Genomic DNA, 8631 nt, shown 5'->3' with positions numbered 1-8631 from the left:
GTGCTTTGTCTTAGAGTGCATAACAGGATTCTTTGAAATATTAATGGCACTAGTATTGTCATAGAATATAGTTACTGGCTCAGTAACTTTCTCATTTATACCTTCCAACAGTTGTTTGATCCATGCAATGTTGGTACAATTCAGTGTTGCAGCAATGTATTCAGCTTCTGCTGTTGACTGAGAAACACATCCTTGTTTCTTGCTAAGCCAACTCTCCACTTGTGCTTTTCCTATCATCAATGTTGCTTGTCCAATCAGCATTAGTATAAACTTTTAAATCAAAATCATTTCCTTTTTGATATACTAAGCCATACTCTTCAGTGCCTTTTAAGTATCTGAAAATTATTTTGATTGCTGTCATGTGTATTTCCTTAGGATCTGCAGAGAATCTTGCAACAATACCTACTGCATGTGCTATATCTGGCCTGCTATGAACAACATATTGCAACTTTCCAATCATGGATCAATAGAGTGTCTCATCAACAAATGCAGATTCATCATTCTTTGATAGTTTATAGTTGGTAGTCATAGGAGTACTTACTGGTTTTGAATCCTCCATTCCAAATTTCTTCAAGATTTCCTTTATGTACTTGGATTGGGTAATGAAAATCTCATTTTTCATTTGCAGTATCTGTAAACCTATAAAATACTTTATCTCACCGATTAATGACATCTCAAATTTTTTGCTCATTTCATTTCCAAAGTTATTGCATAAAGAGTCATCTCCACAAAATATAATATCATCAACATATATGGCTGAGATTAGTATTCCATTTTCATCATTCTTCATGTACATGTTGCTGTTCTCACTTGTCCTTATAAAACCAATCTTAATCAAATAAGAGTGCAATCTTTCATACCATGCTCTTGGTGCTTGTTTCAGACCATATAAAGCTTTGTTCAATTTGCATACCTGATCTTTATTATTGTCTTCAACAAATCCTTCAGGTTGTTCAATGAAAACTTCTTCTTCTAATATTCCATTCAGAAATGCAGATTTGACATCCATTTGATATACCTTGAAGTTCTTGAAAGCAACATATGCCAACAATGTTCTTACTCCTTCAAGTCTAGCAACAGGTGCAAAAGTCTTACCATAATCAATTCCTTCTTCTTGGGCATAACCTTTGCAAACTAGTCTTGCTTTATTCCGAATGACCTCACCTTTTTCATTTAGCTTATTTCTAAAGATCCATTTTGTACCAATTACATTTTTGTCCTTCGGTCTTGGGACCAGTGTCCATGTGTCATTCTTCTTGATTTGATCAATCTCTTCTGTCATAGCATTTATCCAATCTTCACTGTTAAATGCCTCTTTCACTATTCTCGGTTCAAATTCAGATATCAAACATGTGTTCTGTCTCAGTTTGTTCCTTGTCATCACTGGATCATCCTTATCTCCTATAATCTGACTTGGTGCATAGTGTCTTCTGACATACTCGGGTAATACATGCTCGGTAGGCTCTGTATGATCTTCTTCATCACTCGGTAACTAGATATTTTCTTCATTTTCTTCAACAGTTATCTCGGTAGAACTTCTCGGTTGCACATAGACAAATTTATCATAGTCTTCTAGTTCTTTGGAATTTCCTTCATCATTTCTTTCTGCAAATTCATCAATTTTCACATTTGCACTTTCTACTATTTTGTTAGATGATTTGATTAGACATTTAAATGCTTTGCTTTTGGAAGAATATCCTAGAAATGTTCCTTCTTCACTTTTTTGATCAAACTTGCCATTTCTATCATCTTTATGAACATAGCATTTACTTCCAAATATTTTAAAATAACTTGCATTAGGTTTCTTGCCATACCAAATTTCATAAGGTGTCTTCAAAGTACCTTTCTTCAATTGAACTCAGTTCAAGGTGTAAACAACTGTGCTTATTGCTTCTCTCCAAAATGTTTGTGGAACCTTCTTCTCAATCATCAGTGTTCTAGCACAATCCATAATAGATCTGTTTCTTCTTTCAGCTATTCCATTCTGCTGTGGAGTTCTCGGTGCAGAGACTTATCTTTTAATACCATGATCATTGCAAAATAGGTTGAACTCATCAGATGTGAACTCTCCTCCTCTATCTGATCTAAGACATTTCAGTTGTCTTCCTGTTTCATTTTCAACTCTAGCCTTGTACCATTTAAACATTTGAAAAGCTTCTGATTTTTCTTTTAAAAACATTACTAACATCATCTTTGAGTAATCATCCACAAATAATATGAAATACTTATCACCATAATAACTGTGAACTTTCATAGGACCACAAAGATCAGTGTGCACAAGATCTAAAATTCCCTTAGAAGTGTAGGACTTACTTGTAAAGCTTGATCTTGTCATCTTACCCATCTGGCATCCTCAGCACATAGCATTCTCAAGTTTTTCAAGACTCAGTAGACCTCTTACTCGGTGCTTCTTACTTATTTTGATCAGATTATCAAAATTAACATGACAAAACCTTTTATGCCATAACTAGGTATCATCAATCTTTGAATGCAAACACTTATTGTGAGTTGAGTCAAGGTGAAATGTATTACCTTTTGTTTGTGTCCCGGTAGTAGCTAACTTTCCATTCTTGTCATGAACTTTGACAATTCCTTTCTGAAATTCTATTCGGTAACCTGTGTTGTTTAGCTATGCTACACTCAACAAATTGTATTTCAAACCTTCAACCTAATAAACATCATTGCATCTTGCATTATCAAGAAGTGTTATGGATCCTTTACCTCTTACCAGACATGGTGCATCATTACCAAATCTAACATAGCCTCCATCATAATCTTCTAACATAACAAACTTGTGTTTATCTCCTGTCATATGATGTGAGCATCCACTATCTATAATCCAAGAATCATTAGTGTTTATGTGAGATATTAGGGCTTTTTCTTCATACCTTTTTTCATCTGATCCATCCTTGATAGCCACACAAACAACTTCCTCTGTATCAGTCTCATCTGATTTATCATTGTCAGATTTCTCATCAACAATTAAGCATGTCTTTCTATCTCTTCTTTTGAAGTCTTGGTGTCCTCTGTAATGATTATCTTTTTGTCTGTCATCTCGGTAATCTCTCTTTTTAGTGAAATCTTTGTCAGGACAATTAGAGGCCATATGTCCAATCTTATCACAATTGAAACATTTCAAAGGTAGTTTTCCTTTATACTTACCTTTCCCTCTTGGTAACCTTTTGGCCAATAGTGCTTCAAACTCTTCTTGCTTTCTAATTTCTTCATATAGTTTGTGTACCTCCTCCATGTTCTTCCGAAATTTTTCACTTGCTCCATTGTGATCTCCTTCAAAGTACTTATACTTTCTTTCATTGTAATAATTAGATTCATTCAGATGAAAAGAACTAAATGTAGATTCAACTTTATTTACCGATGACCCACTGTTATCAAAATTACTTAGCTCAAATGCATGTAGCTTACCAATAGTAGCATCCAAGGAAACTGGCATATTAGGTACATACCTCAATTCATTGATTGCAGAGACTTAGATTGCATAGGCAGGTAGAAGGGTTCTTAACAACTTACTTGTCACATCCTTTTCTTCAATAGTTCCTCCTGCTCCTTTGATTTGATTTACAATCTCCTTTAGTCTTGTATTGTACTGGGTTATGTTCTCACCGTCATTTATCCTCATAGATTCAAGTTGTCCTCTTAAACTATCTACTTTTGCTCTTTGAACATGTTCATCTCCTCCATATACAGATATGATCTTAGTCCACATTGCCTTTGCATCAGTACATCCTTCTAGATCATTAAACTCAGAATCGGTCAATGCAGATGTTATTTCAATCATTGCTTGAATATGTTCTTGCTTCGCCTTTATCTCTTCCATAGTCAATGGATAGGTTCTTGGTGCAACAAAATCATTCTCCAGATAGTATATAGCATATTCTCCAACTCCTGATAGATGTAGCTTCATCCTTTTCTGCCATGTAGAGAAACTTGACTTATTCAGCTTAGGTGCATCCCTCTTATACATCTTTGGATCTTTAACTCAAGTCCCTTTAAACTTTCCTTTCGGAGTCCGAAGCTCTGATACCAATTGATAGTTCTGATACTTAATATAAGTACAGATCCAATAGCCAACAAGATGAGAGGAGGGGGTGAATCATACAAACTTAATCATCCATAAAAACATCAGATTCAACCTCGGTAACACATATCAGTCATATAACCAAATACTGTCAAACATGCAAACTCAAAAGCATATGAACAATATAAACCTCATAACACCAGATTTAACATGGAAACCCAAATAGGGAAAAACCACTATGGGATTTCAGACCCACTAAGAAATATACTCTTCTAGAGTATGCTCGGTTAAAAGCAAATCTTGTTAAAGATTACAAACACATTGCTAGATGTGACACGATTAAGGGATTTCCCTCAGATCTGTTAGGATCTTCACTTTGTTAGAAGTGACCTTGTCAAAGGATTTTAAACATTCAATTAGAATGTCACCTTGCTAGAGGATTTACATATAAGACTATTAAGTCCACTCGGTTAAGAGATTTCTTGTCACTTTCACAAAATAACAGTAATAAAAAGCTATCTGCAACTTCACATCTAAAATGTTAAAGCAGATTCCTATTTGTTCAATACAATCTAGACATAAAACTAATCTTGTCTATCTACTGGGCATCAATACTCTGTTATTCCAACAGGTCTTCAAGCTTCTGTGCTCGGTAATCACTATGTAGCATCCCTGTGCATACACTTGCCCACATACATTGTTTATCAACAATTTCCTATTTATAAACAATCTTCTAACCGCTTAATCTCATTGATCACAATTTCCCATGATCATTCATAGCCATCAGATCTTCAATCTTTTCCAGGTTCAATGTATCTTTTGATCTGAAAACGTTTTACCTCGCCTTGGAACTTGCATATTCACCTTGGAACTTGTGTTAGGGTAATGCGGTTCAATTTGAGCTGTAGATCTTCTTGCTGACTTTCCATTGCCTTAGATTCGTTAACAAACTACTTCCACGACTTACCAATCATTGATCCGCTCCAGCTCATCAGCATCATTCATTAAATATCACATGTAAACATTTAATGCATTCTGTTATAGCTTGGTTACAACTTGGTGAATACTAAACTTCACTTAGTAGACATTCTGCCTTCATTAACCGATAGCGATAACCTTAGGGTTTACTGACTAGGTTCCTTAGGGTTACCGACTAGGTTCTTTGCTTGATAACATAGTATAGTATTAACCTTTACATTTTACAACATATGTATGATGTTAAAACAATCTAAAACATCAAGATCTCATCATTGTCTGACTCTGTAGAGTTGCCCATTGAATAACTTATCCCCTTATTCATCATATTATTTCCTGTGTCTTTACCAACTTCTTTATAATCTTCATATCATACTTCTCAAGATATGGCAACATCATACTAAATTAGAAAATCAATTTCTTGACATCAATGACAAAATAATAATATCAAGATAGTAAAACATCTTTAATTAGTTATGTCCATAATCATCAACAACCTTCTCAATATCCTTATTGAAATGTCAACAATCTTTCATTGTCTGTTATAATGCAATATTGCCAACATAATACATATCAAACATCTTTGGGAATGACACCTTTCGAAGCATTGTATGGTAGGCCATGTCGAACACCTTTGAGTTGGGATAGCCTTGAAGATAGAGTAATTGTTGGACCAGATATGTTGAAGGAAATGGAAAGAAAAACTAAGGAAATTAGGCAAAGATTGAAGGAAGCCTCAGATAGGCAGAAAATTTATGCAGACAAGAACATGACACCAATGGAGTTTGAGGTGGGAGAGAAAGTCTTCCTAAGGGTTAGGCCACACAAGAGTTCGATAAGGTTTGGGAAAAAGACCAAGCTTGCACCTCGTTATGTTGGACCTTTTGAATTATTGGAAAGGATTAATCTAGTTGCATACTGGTTGGCCTTACCTCCCCAGTTGAGCCAAATCCATGATGTCTTCCATGTATCTCTTCTTAAAAATTATGTACTTGATGAGAAACATATTTTGAATTGGGATGCTTTACAGGTCTAGGAAACATGAGGAATAATGATAGAGCCATTCAAAATCTTGGAGAGGCACCAGTGCCAATTGTGCAATAGAGAGGTTGATCAATGCAAAGTATAATGGAATCAGTATGATGAAAAGAATGCCACATGGGAAGATACTAGGGAAATGCAACAGTTGTTTCCTTTTTTGTTTTAAACTAATCATGAACTATAAACTCTTTTGGATACATTCAATAAGTGCATCGGGACGATGCACAAATTAAGGGGGGGAGGATGTCACAACCCTCCTTTATCACTTTTTGATTTGATACAACTCTATTATATTTTTGGTTGAGCTATTGAAAATAATTGAATGAATATCATAAAATAAATAAATAAATAATGGACCCACACACACACTTGGAGAATATAATTCAAAAGGCATTATTTTTTATATTTTTTATTTATTTTCCCACTCCCAATTATGGCAAATGTTGTAGGAGGAATTAGAAGCTTCTAGAGGAATCTTCAATACCTTGCATGTAACTCCCCCACTAGGATTTTAATCAATGTTTGCATAAGTCCAATATTGGAAAAGAATCTCATTCTTAATTAATTTCTCTAGATAGTGGAATTAAGGGATTTTTCTTATATATTGTATGCAAGTTTTCTTAAGAGGGAATTGATTATGTGTTAAAGAAAATTTTCCAAGTTTCCTTGTTGTTAGTAGTAGGATCTTCTTTGGTAGTCTCATTTTCGTTGTAGGATTGTTAAGTTGTTCTTGAAGATTTCTCTCAAGTTGCAAGGAAGGATCTAAAAAGGATAGCTAGAAGATTGGAGAGGATTCAACATCGAGCTTCGATAAGCCAGGTTCTCTTCTTTTGTCATCTCTCATTTACATATGAGAAATTTGCATTATCAAAAAATTATAGCTTCTAGATCTTCCTTTATATATATATATATATATATATATATATATATATAAAAGAATTATTAGATTGTAAATCTTTTCTTCTTATTTAGGGATAAATATTGATAAAAGTATTATCATATAATGCATGTAAAAGATAGCTTTATGATTTATTTAATTTTCTTTAGAAAAATATCAGATCTTGCTTTTGCTTTTCCAAAAAAGAAAGAAAGATTTTCTAGATCTGTGCAAAAATCATATTTCCCCTTATTTAAATTTCTTTTCTGAGATTTAACTCTTCTCTGTGTGATTAAATGATAATCACTTGTGTATGAATCTTGTTCCTTATAATTCTTCTCTTAAATTCGTCACTCTCGCTCTTGGAATGAACATCTGAATATTAATCTTGCTTCCCTGTGAATAATCTTACCTCTGTATGAGTACAAGTTTGATCATCTATATATGAAGTTATATAAATATTCTTCCTGTGAGTAAAAACCCATTTCTATCTTTGAATGTAGGTTTGATCATTTGTGTGTGTGTAAATCTTAATTCCTCAATTTAATTCATTCTCCTCTAAGAGCAGTCTTACTTCTCTGTGAACAGAAAAAACATCTGAAAATAAAATATAAACTTCACTGTATTCATTAATCTCTGTGGAAATAAAGTATAAATCTATCTCTGTGAATATTAGTTCTTGAAAATCTTTCTTTGAAAGCTTTGTTTATCTCAGCATAATTGTAGTACCCCTGCCCTAATCAATTTCTAATCTCAGTTTAATCTCGGTCAGTTTATCTTAATATAAAGTTATAGTCAGAAGTTTGATTTAATGCATAGCTGTTGATGTGGTTTTTGCACTAGTTGTATGCAAGTTGTTTAGTGTTCCTATTTCATGGTATTAATATCAGGCTAACGCTTTCATTAAGTTTATATATGTATGCATGTATGACTCTTGGTTGTAGGAGATTTCAGGTACAACGTCGCATGAGTGCGAGGTTTGTCTTCACCTGGATTTACAGGTTTGAGTGTACCTCTTTAATCCTTAGAGTTGGATTAGGTGGTCGTAGGACCCTAGTTGACCATAGTCGTGTTCAAGTGAGCATCGTCAGTCATCGTCGGTGTGTAGGGGAAAAAGTGAGACTAGGCTAACATGTCCTAATCCTACATTTTGACACACATTGTGGAATACGAAAGAGCCTAGAGGTATCACACAATTGGCTACTTCTTTTTTTGTGGAAGAGAGAGCCACGGGCTACCTATTAGGGTTTCTATTCCTTTGTTATAATTGAAAGATAAAATGATACAAGTTCAATTCCTAATCCCAAAGTGCAAGTATGAACTACTAACAAGATTGCAGAATTGAAACTAAACAATGGAAAGCTGTAAACACAAGGACAAGACAAGAATGCAAATGCATACCCAGAGTTAAAATCTGAGTGGAAATGTTCGGGACAAGGGTGCATGTGCCACTGACCTGATTCTGCTCCTGAAACTGCTCCTGAAACTGCTGTTCTGCAACCTGAAAAGCTGTCTGAAACTTGTTGTCTGACAGAAGGACCAAGGCACCCAGCGTCCTTGTCCCAGGGACCAGGGCGCCCAGCGCCCCTGTCCTGGCAGGACCAGGGCGCCCCATGCCCCTGTCCTGGTCTTTTGCTCTGCAATTTGGTGTGTTGTTCTGTCTCGGTCCGCTTCCGTCGGATCTACAACTTGTGGCGTCGTC

Source organism: Cryptomeria japonica, chromosome 4, assembly GCF_030272615.1.
Source record: "Cryptomeria japonica chromosome 4, Sugi_1.0, whole genome shotgun sequence".
NCBI lineage: Eukaryota > Viridiplantae > Streptophyta > Pinopsida > Cupressales > Cupressaceae > Cryptomeria > Cryptomeria japonica.
The sequence above is the reverse complement of the archived record's forward strand: the minus strand, read 5'-3'. Positions refer to the sequence as shown.